Raw genomic sequence first — 17,487 nt, 5'->3', positions numbered from 1 at the left:
GTTATAGTCATAAGCGCCCTCCCTCCTCACCGGTGGAGAGAGACATATTCCTTTAAGGAATGCTACAGGTCTGGCGTGTTCCGCCTTCAAAAAGAACTGAAAGTAAGTTGGACCTGCTATGCATTCTGGGATACTGGGAGAAGGTTCTGGAAGATTCTCTTAAAGGCACAGTATCCTGTTCCGAGCCACATAATGGCAGCCTTTGGGGCTTGTCTGTCCAGGTTCTTCTCTCTATCATTCCTGAGGGAGTTTGCTGTTAAAGCAATGGAAATCTGTACAGGCTTTTGCTGTTTTGTGGATTTTATGGTGGAATGTCTAGTTGAAGTACTGGACAGTGTAGCCTTTTAGGCTGCATTATCTGTCTTTAAATTCTCTCTTAAGTGTCTATGCATTTCTGCATTTTTTGACACTGTAAGAGATTATTTTTGATTGCTCCGGGGTCCACGCACATGGGCGGGACTATTCACTAGATTATGACTATAACAGAGATACCCCTACTACAGAACTGGAGTTACAGGACAGAAACTATTCCATCCCCCCTCCCCTGCAAGCATGACAGAGAAGGCTGTATCGCCTCAGAATTGTAGCTACATTCCCCTGGTACTAGCATGTACATAACCATTTCTTAGCCAATCCCACCTAAGAGGTTGGGGACCTAGTCCCAGGCTCAGTATCGTCTTCCGCCCCCAGTTCTTACCACCTCTTCCTCATGACTCGCCTCCTGCATGAGCAGGTAAAAGGTAAGCAGGCCCCAAATATCCTTCGGGCGTGACCTAACGGGCAGCATCTCTGCGTAGTAGCTTATATTGTCTTGCCAAGTGGTCATTGTGTGAACCCAGCATTTGAACTTGGGAGCACGTCCTCTCCCCCACCGACAAGCCACCTGTCGCTTCGCCAGAAGCAACCCCAAAGCTCGCAATTTTTTATGTGGTGTGGTAATGTCCTGGGACAACCCTAAGAGTGCCACACGTGGACATGGCGCCAGTTGGATCGCTAACATGACGGAGAGCCCATTAAACATCTGTGTCCAAAAAGCTGCCAATTACAGACCCCTCTTGAGAGGGGTCTGTAATTAGTCAGGTCTAGGGTATCTCTTCCGGGTTTGGGTATAGACGTCACCACAGCCTGCATCGTCGAGGCAGGGAGGTGACCGGACTCAAATGACGCCTTATAGATTTTCTCCAGTACAGGTACAAGGGTAGTAAAATAGGTCTGGTAGAACTCCACAGGCAATCCGTCCATGCCGGGCGTTTTACCTCGGTTAAGCGCGTTGATGGCCACTCGGATCTCCTGCTGCGTGATGGGGCCATCCATTCCCTTCTGCACATCCCTGGGGAGGACAGGAAAGGGTAAGTCTTTCAGAAAATCCGAGATTCTCTCCTCGTCTTCATTGGGGAAAGGTGCGTACAGCGCTCGCAGGTGATCTCGGAAGGCAAAGTTGATATCAGACTGAGTGGTCACTATCCGTCCTATTGCATCTCTAACTTGGGTAATCACCGGAGTGACAGGATTGTCCCGTATCACGCGGGCCAGCAGGGCACCCGATCTGTCTGTTTCGGCTTGTTGACGACGTAAGTAGTCTTTGTAGTCTATCACTCTCAGTGTTTCCAAGAGCGCTGCGTGTTCTATGTTGCCGTTTTGTAAGTCCCCTTTCCTCCCTGGGTCCACACTCACCACCGATTCTAAGTGTTTCAAGCGGCCTTCGACTTCGCAGAGCTTCCTGTGGATTTCCTGCCTCGCCCCCACCAACTGTCCTATGGCCGCCCCCCTGATTACGACCTTCATGGCATCCCACACCATTAGGTTGGATGTTGCCGTGTCCCAGTTTTCTCGGAAGTAATTATCCAGTGTATCCGCAATCGAGGCACGGAAGGGGCCGTCCTCCAGCAGCAGGGGATTCAGCCTCCAGGTAGGAACCGGGGTCGGGACTCTTCCCCACATCAAAGTTAGCATTAGGGGTCTGTGGTCAGAAAAGGTTTTGGCGAAGTATTCAGGGGACACGCTTTTGGACAACAAGGAGCTACTGCAGAGAAATCTATCAAGGCGGGTATGAAGGTTATGCACTGGGGAGTAGAGTATTCCCTATGGTTGGGATGCAATGAACGCCAGACATCTACCAAGCCCCACCCCGTAATCAAAGTCCTGAAACAGTCCGCTAATCTGTGCACCCCAGTCATCTGAAGGGGGGGGTGTGACCTATCTAGGTCCACGTCTGTAACCATGTTCCAATCTCCACCCAGTATCCAGGGGATATCCGCCCAGTCCGCTAGAGCCCGGCCCACCTTAGCCAGGAATGTGTCTTGGTCAAAATTCGGGGCATATATGCTGCCCAGGACTAGCAATGTGCCATCCAACGTACCTTTCACTAGGATATACCTTCCCTGGTCATCTACTCTCCTGTCTAGTTCCACGAAGGGGGTACCATGCCGTACCCATATAGTAGCCCCTCTAGAGAAGGCAGAGTACGAGGTGGAAAATACAGTACCCCTCCATTTTTTCCGCAATGTTTGTGCTTCAGACAGTGTTAAGTGTGATTCTTGCATGAACACTATTTTGAGTGTGGTGACGGAGTAAGAATGCATGTATCCGATGCCTCTTCTGTATGGCACCAAATCCCGGGAAATTCCAGGTTGCCAGCCTGTATTTCCCTATGGTATCAGCCATAATCAAACTTAAACACCACTAGCATCATCGCCATGCTCTTAGTGGCATGGAATAACAACCCTGGCCAGGAGACGTACACCCACCCACCCTTACCCAGAACTCTTATGGCGCAGCTTAAGAACTTAGCTGTGCCGAACAGTAAATTAACAACCATAACAATCCACACATTGGTCCATACGCCATTGGGGGGCTGGCCACGCACCATTCTACGCCATCTGTCCATTCGCGTCGTTATCGCCGGCTCAATGGCGCCGCCGGGGAAAGCATTGCATAAACAACTGTTACATGGGGCCGCCCTGGGGGCCCAGTCTTAGGCCTCAGCGGTTCTCAGAAATACACAGGCCTTCAGGTCCACTTTTTATAGATGCCCTCCGAGATATGTGGGATAGTCCGAACCCGGACCATTCTCTATATATCCCAAGAACAGACCTCCCGACCACCCCTAGGATCCTCCCCCAGCCCACAGAGCTTAGAAAAATGTAAGTGGTACAACTGAAAAAAGGATAACGATAGTTCGTGTGTTCTCAGCTCAGTTCATTCTGAGGGGTTACTCTTGTGCATTATCCAATAAATCGTCTGCTGTTCTCGGTGTCACTGTCTGGAATAGGATTACACTGTGCTCAGAGTCAGAGTGGATAGTGCTGTCTTCCGTGTCCGTATTGACCATTTCCTGTTCGTCTCTGAAGGTACCCACCATGGCCACCGCGGTCATCTGGTCGTTCTTCAGTTGCGTTTTGGAGGGTCTACGCCTTTCCGATCTCGGAGCCTGCGTGGGAGAAGTTCCGCTGTCACGCCTCAGGTCCTGGCCGGAGCTGCCGGCCGACGCGTCCAAGGCCCCCCCCCCTGACTGCCTTCTATGTCCATCACTTCCAGCCATTCCTCCACTTCCTTGGGGCTCTCGAAAAAGTGATCTTTAAGCGTGCCGGAAACAACAGCGCATATCGGAGTTTAGCCTTCTGGAGACGCTGTTTAACCCCGAAGTAGGAGGACCGCTGTTTTTGCACAGTGTTAGTATAATCCGGGTAGAGGGAGATACGTTGATTCTCGTATTCTATGAGAGACTTTTCCCAGGCCTTCCGGAGCAGGACGTCCCTATCCCGATAGTTCAGGATCTTGACAATAAGCAGGCGTGGCGGCCAACCAGGTTTCGGCTGTCCAGCAGGAACGCGGTGCGCCCTCTCTACACAAAAGAATGGTGACAGGCTATCAGTGTCGACATGGTCTCTGAACCACTGCTCCATAAATTCCGCTGCTTGTGTCCCCTCACTGCGTTCCGGAAGGCCAATAACGGGGATGTTGTTGCTGCGGCCTTCAGCGTCCTCCACTCGCTCTGATAGGGACGCCACCTGTTGTTGCAGGTGTTGGATGGAGGCAGTGTGCTCCGCCACCGTCTGGGACAAATCTGCGAGCAACGTGCCATGGTCCTTGACCTTGCCAGCCAATTTGCCGTGATCAGCTTTCAGTAAGGAAAGGTTAGTGGTGATAGCTTCCATCTGCGCTTCCGTGGCAAGTCTGGAGTCCCCGATTTCTTTCAGGATCAGATCCAGTTTATCAACGTGGGGGCCCCCCGTAGGAGCCTGGTCGGCTATTCCCGGTGTAGTCCCCTCAGGCGTAGGGTCCGAAGCAGGCCCCGCGGCCAGCGAGCCGTCGCGGCCATCTAGTAACCTGGCCCCCTTCCGGACCATGGTGTCCTCTGCTCAGGTGACTCACTGTGCAGGGGGACAAGCCCCCGTCTGGGGTGCAACCTCGGGTGTCTGGCGTCTCACCCGCTCCGCAGTCCCCCTCGCCGCGTTTCCAACATGCACCGGGCAATCCGGACAGATCAAGGTGTCCACGCTGGGGAGGGAGCCCCGGGCCTCACTTCCCAATCAGGTACTGTCCCCCGAGATTCACAGCCTGCGGGCAGGGTGGGGCTGTCCAGTACGGGTGTATCCGGGACACAGCAGCAGCCCCGACTCCGGCATCTCCCGGTTGCCGGTCCGTGCCCCCGGGCTCAGTCCAGCAACCCTCTGCCCCTCGAGTCACAGGCCGGCATCAGCAGCAGCCTCCGCACTCCGCCATCTTTGCGAGGGGGGGGAAGGGAACAGCTTCAACAACCAACCTGGAGACCAACCCACCCAACCTTCTGCCGTACCTTCACCCCCCTTGAACATCCTTTATGACTGGAACACAATCTCCACTGAGGACACCATCCGCCTGATGAACTCCGTCCACTCAGGATCCCCCACAGACCCATGCCCTCACCACATCTTCAACAAAGCAGACTCCATCATTGCACCACACCTCCGAGACGTCATCAACTGCTCCCTCAACTCCGCCACCTTCCCGGAAATATGGAAACACGCCGAACTTAGCGCCCTTCTGAAAAAACCCGCAGCTGACCCCACCGAACTCAAAAACTACCGCCCCATCTCGCTGCTTCCTTTCCCGGCCAAAGTCATCGAGAAAGCTGTCAACAATCAGCTCGCCGCCTTCCTTGAAACCAACAAATCCCTCGACTCCTCACAGTCCGGATTCCGAGCAAAACACAGCACTGAGACCGCACTCATCGCAGCTACAGACGACATTCGTACTCTACTGGACAATGGAGACACAGTCGCCCTCATCCTCCTTGACCTCTCCGCAGCCTTCAACACAGTCTGTCATAGCACCCTGCTACAACGCCTCAGAAACATCGGAATCCAAGGAAAAGCACTGGAATGGATCACCTCGTTCCTTACCGGAAGAACTCAGAGAGTCCGCCTTCCACCATTCAATTCAGAGGCCACTGAAGTAATTTGCGGCGTGCCACAAGGATCTTCACTCAGCCCCACCCTCTTCAACGTATACATGAGCCCCCTCGCGACCATCGCACGCCAACACAACCTCATCATCTCCTACGCTGATGACACTCAACTGATCCTCTCACTCACCAAAGACCCGAACACCGCCAAAACCAACTTACATGAAGGAATGAAAGAAGTAGCCGAGTGGATGAAGAACAGCCGTTTGAAATTGAACTCAGACAAAACAGAAGTCCTTCTCTTAGGTACCTCCCCCTCCGCTTGGGATGACTCTTGGTGGCCAGAGGCCCTTGGAAAAGCACCCATCCCGGCGGACCACGCACGGAACTTGGGCATCATCCTTGACTCCTCACTCTCGATGAACAGACAAGTCAACGCCGTTTCATCATCTTGCTTCAACATTCTTCGCATGCTCAAAAAATTTTTTCGCTGGATTCCCACCGAAACTAGAAAAACGGTCACCCACGCACTGGTCACGAGCCGCCTGGATTACGGAAACACCCTTTACGCCGGTACCACCGCAAAAATTCAGAAAAAACTCCAACGCATCCAGAACGCATCAGCCAGACTCATACTAGACATCCCGCGTAAAGACCACATTTCTAGTCACCTGAAAAACCTCCACTGGCTCCCCGTTAATAAGAGGATAACATTCCGCCTCCTAACCCACGCTCACAAAGCACTTTACGAACTTGGACCCGAATGCCTCAACACACGACTTTCCTTCTACACCCCCTCCCGCCAGCTACGTTCCTCCAACCAAGCCCTTGCTGTTGTACCTCGCATTAACAAAACCACCATGGGGGGCAGATCCTTCTCCTACCTGGCAGCTAAAACCTGGAACTCACTCCCCACTCACCTTCGCCTCACTCAAAACCACCCAGCATTCAGAAAGCAACTTAAAACTTGGATTTTCGACCAATAATTCCCCACCCTTCTTCAAGCGCCTTGAGACCCTCTGGGTATGTAGCGCGCTATATACATTTTCTGACTTGACTTGACTTCCTCTTTGAAGAGGAGAGTGTCCTCACACAAAGTATTTATAGCTACTAGCATGGCACTGTATGTATTTTGAAACCCTCCCCACCCCCAATAAAATGTAGTTTTTAGCAAATGTTCGTAACCTATGTTGCTAGAGTTCAGCAGCTTCCACAGCAATTAAAAAAATTCAAAAAATAAAAATAAAACAAGCATTGTCAAAGTGAAAAAGATTTCAGGTAATGCCAGATATACTGGCTTTGCCAATGCACTTTTAAAACTGGTGACATTTTCTTTTTGCAAATAATGTACTTTTTTTTTTTGTTGTAACTTTTTATTACATAACACAAAGAAACACATCAACAAACGGTCAAGGCAGTGTAGCATTAATACGTCCATTAGGCTTGTGCTCAAGGAGGACGGGAGACACAGGACAACAGGAGAAAAATTCTTCGAATGTATATAGGGGGGGGGGGGTCAAAGGCAAGATTGCGTATAAACAGCACAGTGTACCACAGCTAGAAGGAATACAGGTCAGGGAGATTGAGAAGGACTAGGGATTTCTGCGAGCGGGGGTGTACAGATATCTCACCGGTATGAGTTCCACTGATTCCAAATTTTTCCCCATTTCCTGGGCCTACCTCTCGCTATATATACTGTCTTCTCTCTGAACATGCACCAGTCCACACTCTCTTTCCAAGCAGACACTGTAGGCGGCCTCGGGGACCCCCACAATTGTGCAATATCACGTTTGGCAACCATATTAGCAAGAGTCACCCATCGAAGCTGCAACACGTCATAATCATTCGGACCCCATACATTCAACAAACATTGCCGGGCTTCTGGCATCATCACAACACCTGTTACTTCACTCATCACATCATGTGTTCTATGCCAAAAACGCACCACCTCAGGGCACTCCCATAATATATGGAGATAAGTGCCAAGGAGACCACAACCACGCCTACACAATCCATCCGTGGAATAACCCATGCGGATCAGACGGGGGCCGGTGACATAGATTCTATGGAGAATCTTAAGTTGGACCAGACGGAGGCGGGCCGGTATCGCAACCTCCCTGGGAGAGGAGATCGTGGATTGCCAGTCCTCATCATCCAGTTCAATACCATCAGCTATCCAGGTTTCACGAAGGCGATCCAGCAAACTCGATCGATCATTAATCATCTTTTTTATAAAACAATGAGATAGTACTATCCAGCACATGACCATCCAATATACGATCTTCGAGGGGGAAGGATTCCGGAATATCACTACCCGCAGGAAACACTGAATTCAAGGCATGGCGTACTTGAACATAACAAAAAATTTCGCTGTCACTCCGCTTATATTCCGCTTGCAAATCCGAAAAGGTCTTCACACCTCCTTTAACCCAGAGATCACGCACTTTACTAATACCAATCGTGTCCCATTTATCGAATCCCTTCGTCTTCCATAGACAGCCCAACTTCGCGGAAGCATAAAGCGGAGTAGCGCCTGTTAGTCTGTCGGTCCAGCCCATAGCCGCAGTCACGCTATGCCATACCCGCACGGCTATAGCGGTAGGTCCCGAAAGTTGTGAACGGGAGGACCCCGAGTAAAGCGCCCTATAATAGTCGCCACCCGGGAGCAGCAACCTATCCATTTCAAAGGCCGGATTCAGTGCCGGACCATACATCCCATGGTTTATGGCAGCAAGTTGGGAAGCCCAATAATACCTACGAATATCCGGAAGTGCTATGCCGCCATCATACCAGGGAAGTGTTAGTTTTGGAAGAGCGATGCGCGAACGTCCGTCCCATATCAATTGCCTCTGCAACGATTCTACCTCCCGAAAATATTTTGTCGGGATCATGTCAAAACTATTCTGAAGTGCATATAAAAATCGCGGTAAGGACATCATTTTAAAAAGGGCCGCCCTCCCCAAGGGAGACAACGGTAACCTACGCCAGCGCACTACATCCGAGCGCAACCTTTGGAGTGGGGGGAGTATATTACATTCGTAGCGAACCTCAGGATCCAGCGAGATAAACACACCCAAGTATTTAAAACCAGACTGAGACAACTGGATGGGGCAGCCCTGCGGCAAACGAGGGACATCTCCCGCAAGCACCTAGATATAGGATTTTGACCAGTTGATAACAAGGCCAGAGTTCCTCCCGAAAGAGTTGAGCACGTCAAACAATAAGTTAAGCGATTTTTGGGGGGATGTGAGGTACAATAAAATATCATCCGCATATAGGGAGATACGATCTTCAAATTCCGGGGTCCAGCGTATGCCCTTCAGTGAAGGTTCCCAACGTAGCCAAGCGGCGAGTGGTTCCAACGCAAGAGCAAAGAGAAGTGGGGATAACGGACAGCCCTGCCGTGTGCCCCTCCCGAGAACAAAAGGCATGGAGACACGACCATTAACCACCACCTGCGCCAGTGGTTTTGCATACAGGAGTTTGACCCATCCAATAAAGCCAGCGCCAAATCCAAACTTGGCGAGCGCGGCCCAAAGATACGACCATTCAATTGTGTCAAAGGCCATCGTGGCGTCCAAGGACGCCAAGATGGCCGGTTCACGCAACGTCGGGGCCCTCGCGAGAACACCATGTAAGCGCCGTAAATTTAACGCCGTGTTACGATGAGGGATAAAACCCGACTGATCCGGATGGATCAGGTCGCTGATCACCGTAATCAGACGAGTAGCGAGTAGCTTGGCGAGAATCTTAGGCTCCGCATTTAGGAGCGAAATGGGTCTGTTAGACGAACAGCGATCCCGTGGCTTGCCCTCCTTGTGGATCACCACAATGGTCGCAAGACGCTGATCCCTAGGGAGAGAGCTGTTTTCCCGCGCAGCCAAAAACATATCTCGGAGATAGGGAGCCAGGGTATCGGGGTGCAATTTATACAATTCTATAGGGAGACCATTGGGACCCGAAGCCTTGCCAGAACGAATGGAGCGAAGCGCGAGAGCCACCTCATCAACCGAGGGTGCGGCATCCAGGCAATCCCGATCTGAGTCTGACAAACACGGCAATTCTATATCTTTAAGCAACAATTGAGAATCCTCTTCAGGCCTGTCAGACACTGAGGTATACACCTCTCGGAAATAATCAGCAAAGCATTCAACAATTTCAACAGGGTCCGTTACACGCACACCATCCAGTTTCTCAATCACCGGAACCACACGACTCTCCCTCTCCCGTCTGTCTAGCCAGGCAATCAATTTTCCAGCTTTATCGCCCACATCATACAATCTTCCCTGCTGTTCCCTACTCATCATCTTGGCCGCATCAGTAACCAAAGTTTTATATTCCAACTGTTTAAGGCGGAGAATATGCAATGTCTCTCGAGTTACATCTCGCTCCAATGCAGTCTCTAATTCTGTAAGTTCTGTCTTGAGATGAACAATTGCCTCATTCTTACATTTCTTGGAACACCCAATCAAAGACAACGCCTGTCCCCTGATAAGTCTTAAAGGCTTCCCACAACGAGACCGGTGAGGACACAGAACCCACGTTTTCAGCAAAATACAGATCAAATGATTTAATCAATTCAGTGCGGGTTTTGGGGTTAAGAAGATACCAGGGGTTAATCGGGGCCATCCTTCCTTCAGCGCCTATGTTAAGATTAAGGTGAAACCAGATTGGGGAATGGTCTGATATACCCCTAGGCAGGTGTCTAATCTCACCAATCAAAGGGGACAGGGCAGACGATATCAAAATATAATCGAATCAGGAAAGACTACCATGTGCTCCCGAGTGGAAGGTAAATTGGTTCTGAACTGGATGCATTAGCCTCCAGCAATCTACAAGCCCCAGCGTGTCCAGAAAGTCACCCAACCAGGATTGCGCAGCAGGAAGGTCCCTGGGCGGATAGCGATCCGCTCTGCCAGAGACGACGGAGTTAAAGTCACCACTCAATATCAAAACACCCTCAGGGAGACCGAATACCATCCTCCCCAAGTCAGCAAATGTCGTGGATTGTAGGCCAGGAGGAACATACACCGACACCAACGAAACCGTTTTCCCCTCCCACCGCCCAACAAGTGTAACATATCGACCCATGGCATCAAGGACCACATCATCATCCTCGAAGGGGAGGGAAGTCCTAAGCATTATACCCACCCCTCTAGAACTAGATGTAAATCCAGAATGGGCAACAAGACGATAACCCCGTCTATTAAGAGCGTGGCAAGTGTTCCCAATCAGGTGCGTCTCTTGTAGCAAAACAACATCAGGCGAGAGACGCCGCAAAAGTTGCAAAACCACCCCTCTCTTTATCCGGTCACCCAACCCGTTCACATTCCAGCACAGTACCTTCAACCCCCTACCCCCCACCCAAGTCCACGATGCACTCCCATCCCAAAACGAGCATCACACCAATGTAAAAAAGTTCTTTGCCTTGAAAAAAAAGAAACGAATAACCCCAACACATTTCCCTCCCTCCCCCCCATGTTCCCAACGCAACTCCCCTGCACAGACTCAGAAGCCACCCCAATTTGCAGTGTGCCTGTCGCCCTAACCAATACAAACAAACAACTAATCTACACAAAGGAACCCCAGAGGAGGAAGGGTCCCGTCAACCCCGCGACCCCCCAGGATACGAAGGGAATGATCAAAGAAGTCAGAGAGCCGCAGCCGAGCACGGTGAAAAGTATTCCGGGCACAGACGCCACAGTCATTCTTGGTCCATTAGGCCCCCCTCAGCGCCATCAGTATGGTCCCGGCCAGCACGGCGAGCCGGTAAAGTGTCCAACCAATCACTTGCATCCTCAGGCCGAACAAAGAAGAATGTTCGATTGTCATGTTCAACACGAAGTCGGGCCGGGAACAACATCGCATATTTTAACTCCATGTCTCTAAGCCGCCGTTTTACCCCTTGAAATCCCATTCGTTGCTTCTGGACCGATTGGGAGAAGTCCGGATAAAAGTTCACAGCAGCGTTCTCGAACTGCGTAGGACCGCTTGTCCGTGCCGCCTGCTAGATGGCATCGCGATCTCTGAAATTGAAGGTCCGTGCGATAATCGGACAGGGGGGGAAAACCGGGCTTCGTCTGTCCCCCCGGTACCCTGTGTGCGCGTTCAATGGCAAAGAATTTGCTCAGGCCCTTGGGCGCAAGATGATTGAGGATAAGGTCCTCCACTCGAAGATCAGTGGAGAGCGAACTAGATTCTTCCGGGACCCCAATAATACGCACGTTGTTGCGCCTCGCACGGCCCTCAAAATCCTCCAAGCGACGAGTAAAGAAATCATTGGCAGTCCTAAGGTTGCGCACTTCTGTTTGCAAGTCGGACACATCCGTGGTGAGGCTGGCTGTTTTTAGGTCAAGGGACTTTACCCTTTCGTTCGTCTTGGCCAAATCAGTTCGAATGAGGTTGACATCAATGGCCACCGTGTCCAGCTTCAAAGCTAGGGCTTCATATTGTTGGCCAATAGAGGACTTGATACCAGCAATGGCGCCCATCACGTCCTGTAGGGTTAAGTCCGCCGATACAGCAGGATCATCGACAGCCTCCTCCCGGGTCTTAGGCGTGCCACCGGGGGATCCTTTAGGAAGTGTGTAGCGGTCCATGACGTTCGTCTGGGCTGAGCCTCCTCGGAAGGTGGTCTTGACTTTCCTTTTTCACCCTCGGGCTTTCCCGTCATGGCGAGCCGGGTGCCCCGAAGGGAGGCGTGGGATCTAGTCCAAATGGCTCCTTAGAATTCACCCACACTAATACCAGAGGCAGAGTTGAGTCAATTTGAGTCCACAGCCAAACCGTCGCTATCTCCAAGCCCAAGACTGGCATAGAAGTCAGCCCAATCAGCCGTCACCCCGCAGAGGGAAGACGGTGCGCAGCAGAAACGAAACCGAAAGTGTAGGGAGGCTGTGAAGTGATCCCTGCCAGCCGCTGTTGTTGAATTACGACCTGGGTAAAGCCACCACTCAAGGCCCAGGCTGTTCCGTGGAGAAGGCCACAAACTTCAGGACGGCGTAGCTCGGGGACCCTGCGTCCGATTTCGACCCAGGAACCTGCTATCACTTCAGCCGGGCTGTGTCTTCAATGATCTTCCAGAAAATCAGGATATTAGCCAGGATTAATGTGGGAGGCGGCGAGGGTCTCCGGGAGCCCTGTGCGCACGCGGCCATCACGGATGCGCGCGAAGCTCCTCCTCGCAAATAATTTACTTTTAATGTTTAAAGGTCAAATTAAGTTGCCATATTGTGAAATTTTCATTGGCTTAAGGGGTGCCGCTCGCAGCCGAGGACTTTGCTGATCCTGTGACCCTGTGCTTTTAATCTTTGGGGTATTTTTTAAGAAAAAGAACTTTGCTGGACCCTTGCCGATTCTGGGCAGTGACACCGGAGGACCTGCTGGAGTGGGACTGCGAGGACCAGCATTCTGTGCGGGAGCAAATCCGCCGCACCTGGCTCCTCTTCCCACCCCTTTGCCTCCTATTTAGCCACGCCCTTACCAGCGTCGCGTGGGACGTGCGCTGGGCGAAGCCCGATCCAAGGGCGTGCCCGTTGTAGCCCGAACCGGGCCCTCCTTTTAACGTTCTTAAAGAGGTGGCATTATCGTAATTTCATTTTCATTTTTCTTTTTTGTTCTTGGTCCTTGACATAACCGTGAGTGTTTAATTGTACCGTTTGCTAAAGTAGATATTCATAATGTCCACACGTGAAAGTAGAAGCAGAGCAGCGACGGGGTCACTATTGCTGGGTACTTTGGACAATTTTATTATAAGAACTAATTCCATTATTGACGAAGGGATATCGTTAATGGAACGGAGGGTCTCGCAGGATTTGGCACTGGCTAAACGCTCGTCCACTGGCCATCTTGCGAATGCCCGCATGCCCGAACCAAACCCCAGAGTAGGAATAATGGATACTGATGCACTCATACACAGCCCCCCTAGCTCTCAAGACTCTTTCTGCACATTGCCTGCGCCAATTACCCATTCACTAATAGACACAGATTTAGAGGCTACTGAGATAACAGTTTTAGATAATACCCCTAAGGAAACGAATACCAGGCAACTTCAGGGCAGATGGGAGGGTGCTATGCCTAAAATGAAGAAACCGAAGTCTGCCGCGATAGGAAAGAAAAAACCCAATCTTCCTAAAGGGAAATTAAGTCAAGATACAATAACCCAACAAGGGGAGGTGGACCAACAGATAATATCGAGTGAAGGCGCCCCATCTATTCCGGAGCCCGTAAATTTAGTTCATGCTTATGGAGATGGTGTAATTATACCTGATACCCCCCGCAGAGTAAAGAAAGACCTTCTTAAGTAGGACCCACTTGTTACTAAGCTGAAGAGTTTGTTAACTATGAGTCTTGGCCCTCTTGTCACTAAACTTGCTGGGATTGAAAAACAGCTCTTAAAGCTGGAGGCAGCAATGAGAAGTATTAAGAATACTGGAACTCCCAAGAACAACTCCACGGGCAGACCTCAGATCAGTCCGGCTGCAGATGTCCAGGTAGTTCTCCGACCTGCATCTACTGCCTTGAAAACGTGCCCAAAAACTATGGAGGCCCAGGTGGCTGTGCGCCACCTGGTGCTCCCTAACAAGCCAGATAATGACCCACAAAAATTAGCAACTACACAGGAAAAGGGCTCAGAGAGGGTGTTTGAGGAAATGCCTAAGAAGGCTCGTAGTGTAAATTTATCTCCTGAGTCGAGTCCCTATGTGGTTGTATTAACAGGGGTTCCAGAGCTACAACAGAATTGCCAAGAGTCTTTTTCATGTCTAAAAAATAAGGTGGTATTTTGGTTTAATAAGAACAGACCACTACCCCCCAATATTAGGGCGGAAATTTTGACGGTGCGTCGGTTGCCTTGGTTGGGTAATAGGCCCAAAACTATCACAGGGGATTGTGTAGTCGTTAACTTTAAAGATCCCCGGACAGTGGATTATATCTGCTCCTGGAATGACAGTTACAAAGAGTTTGAATCCCTGATAGAGCCCCGGCCACTGTCTTTTTTTCTATCCCCCACCGATGTATTGGGATAATGGAGGGCCATGGACCAAGGTAACTTATAACCATCATGACAGGTTTGGAAATGATTATCCTGGATCACTAAATACTCTGTGTAATCGTCATGCTAGGGTCGGCAATTATTATCCTGGATCGCTAAACACACAGTGCCCACTACCTCTCCAAAATAGATTTAGCACACTAGAGATGGTGGATTGACTGAATCTAAGTTTCGATCGTAAACAGCGTAGCCCGCTGAAGCACACAAAGATTGGGGAGATGAAAGACATGGTGAACGATTCGATTAAGAATAATCAGGGCCCCATAAAATTGGGCATTCAGACTCGTAGCATTATGCCAGGCGTAGAAAATAGAACGGGGGCTTTGGAACGTATGGGCCAAAATGTAATATCTTCATGTGACACTCAACATAGAATTTTTGATGAGGTTATTGTACAGATATCACCTACACCAAGCCCTAACAAAAGGGATAGGAGCGAGCTAACAACTTTTGTTTCCTGGAATGTGGCAGGGTTGTCAAATAAATTAAACGACCCGATTTTTTTGCCTTTTTTAAAACAATTTTCTATTGTATGTCTCCAAGAAACATGGGAGAGGGAGGAAATACATATAAATGGGTATCGAACGTTCCAAACGGCCGCAGAATTATCGATCAGGGGTAGGAATAAAGGAGCCCTCTGTGTTTACATCTCAAATACTTCTAAAGTCAGACTTGGCAAATACAGTAGTGCTCCGAAATATTTTCAGAGGGTGGAACTGATATTTGAAGAACAGGAGACTATTAATCTGATTAACTTTTATAACAATGTCCCTAAGGAGGAATTGACAAATGTATTTGAATGCCTCTCACATGATATTGAAATCTGATATGGATTGTTTTACGGGGAACCGTGTTGTTTGGGTGGGTGATTTTAACTGTTTTTTGTGCCCTAATGGTCATGTAGATATATGTGGTTTAGTGAATAAGGAAGGTGACCCCTGTACCCATTTTGTTCATTCTTTGTTTGGGAACTTTGTGAATAATTTAATGTTTGAGATGGACCTAGGTTTTGGAAATGAATTATGTATCCCACAGATTGACTTCGCACCAACATATAATGGTAGGGGTTGTAATTCTTTAATAGATTTTGTTTTGGTCTCAAATAGCATTTCGTCAAATGTTGCTAATTTTGAAACAGTCGGAATTGCAATTAGTGACCATTATCCTATTAGTTTCTCCCTAGACATTGAAGCAAATTATCTGTGGAAGAACCGAACAGTTAACACCTTGTACCGTCATAGGATAAACTTGGCTAAAAGAAATGAATACACACTCAAATGGAATAAAATTGAGCCAGTAGGATTTGTCCAAAACCTAGTAAAGACTAAGCTAAACTATTTCATGGTCTGCCTCACGGAGACAAATGATGGTGCTGTAGTCACTTTGGCTTACTGTAACATCATGGAGGAGATTAGTAAATCTCTGGAGGGACCTCCGAGGAAACTAAATGGGGAAAAACCCGAGGGCTTGTTTAACCATGAATGTAATAAAGCCCATACAGCCTTAAAAGCAGCACTTAAGGGAGTCCCAAAATCCATAGCAGAGATTAAAAAAAAAAGCCAGATCTACTTACTATAATGCAATTAAGAAAAGGAAACCGGAAATAAAAGGGGAGGCGTGGAACACCCTTCGCCAAGCTTGCCTCCAGAAGGACAATATCATCTTCTGGAAGGCGGTGAATGCGCCATTTTTTATAGACAGAAAAACTGATGTTGTAGAAATAGTAATAGCAGAGGATGTCTGGATCTCGTATTTCACAGGACTTTATAAAAGGGATAACCTACCCATGAGTAGTGAGGTTGAAGCTCTTGGGAAAAAGGATGATGAGCCTGTTGAGAATGCTATGGGTTGGTCCCCCCTGGATATTATTTTTGAACTACACGAGGTGGAAGTAGCCATCTGTGAAAGTTCAGGGGTCCCTGTAGATATTTTTAAATCTAATATTAATTTATGGGCCCCTTTATTGACGAATGTTTTAAATTGTGCGAATAAAACAAGGTTTTTTATAACATGGCAGGAAGCAATAGTTGTCCCCATTTTTAAATGGTGGGATCGCAATGACCCCAAATGTTATAGGCCTATTTCAATATTCGATTCTCTAATGGAAGTGGCAGGCAGGGTAATTTTAAATAGGTTGCAGGATTGGGCAGATGCCACAGGAATTTGATCAAAATTTCAATACGGTTTTAAAGCTGGATTAGGCACAGTGGAGCAAGGGTTGAACCTAGCAACAATCATTGGGAAACAAGTGGTTGCAAAAGGAGATAATTTGTTCTTAGTATTCGTGGACTTAAGCTCGGCATTTGACTGCCTAAGCCACGAAATTTTATGGGAAACATTAACTCGGCTGGGCGTTGCAACGAGCTTACTTAATTTTATTAAATAGCTGTACAGGGGGGCAGGGGCCAAGGTCCGCTTCGGCAGCAAGGGAGAGTGCACCTCTAAGTTCCCTATTAGAAAGGGAGTCCGTCAGGGATGCATACTGGCTCCTTTTTTATTTAACCTATATATTAATAGCATAGCATCCCATCTAGCAGAGTCTAAACAGGACTACCCCCAAATTGGAGGAGAACCCGCTCCGATTCTGCTATATGCATTTGATGCTGTGATCAATGCCAGGACCCAAGTGGGGCTCCAAAGGTCGCTTAGGGTTTTTTCAGAATATATGGGGGAGAGAGTTTTGAAAATTAATAGTAGCAAAACCTTCAGCATGTGTTGTTCTAAAAAGAGGACTGTGCAGTGTAATATCTCCCTCTCCGAGACAAGGATTGAAAGCACAAAGACTTTCTCCTATTTGGGGATAATTTTTTATAGGAATGGCACGTGGACCTCTGCTGTTAATGTTAGGAAACTTGCTTTTTCACGTGCAATTGGAGCCGTGAGGAATTTTGCTATCAGGCTTGGCGGCCGACCTGTAAATATCCTATTGGACGTTTATAGATCTACGTGTGTGTCAACTGCCATTTATAGAGCAGGGCTATGGGGGATTACGGACATAAGTGAGATACAGTCATGCGAAAACGCCTTTGTGCGATACCTATTAGCCACG

General features: G+C 49.1%; 1 protein-coding gene across 1 annotated transcript in view; it reads left to right on the top strand.

Moving 5' to 3' along the window:
• Nucleotides 1-17,487, top strand: part of SUZ12 (SUZ12 polycomb repressive complex 2 subunit) — a 979,834-nt gene that overhangs the window by 122,702 nt on the left and 839,645 nt on the right. The gene's annotated exons all lie outside the window — the stretch shown is intronic.

This window comes from Lissotriton helveticus, chromosome 7 (genome assembly GCF_964261635.1).
Source record: "Lissotriton helveticus chromosome 7, aLisHel1.1, whole genome shotgun sequence".
Taxonomy (NCBI): Eukaryota; Metazoa; Chordata; class Amphibia; order Caudata; family Salamandridae; genus Lissotriton; species Lissotriton helveticus.
The sequence above is the reverse complement of the archived record's forward strand: the minus strand, read 5'-3'. Positions and strand labels throughout refer to the sequence as shown.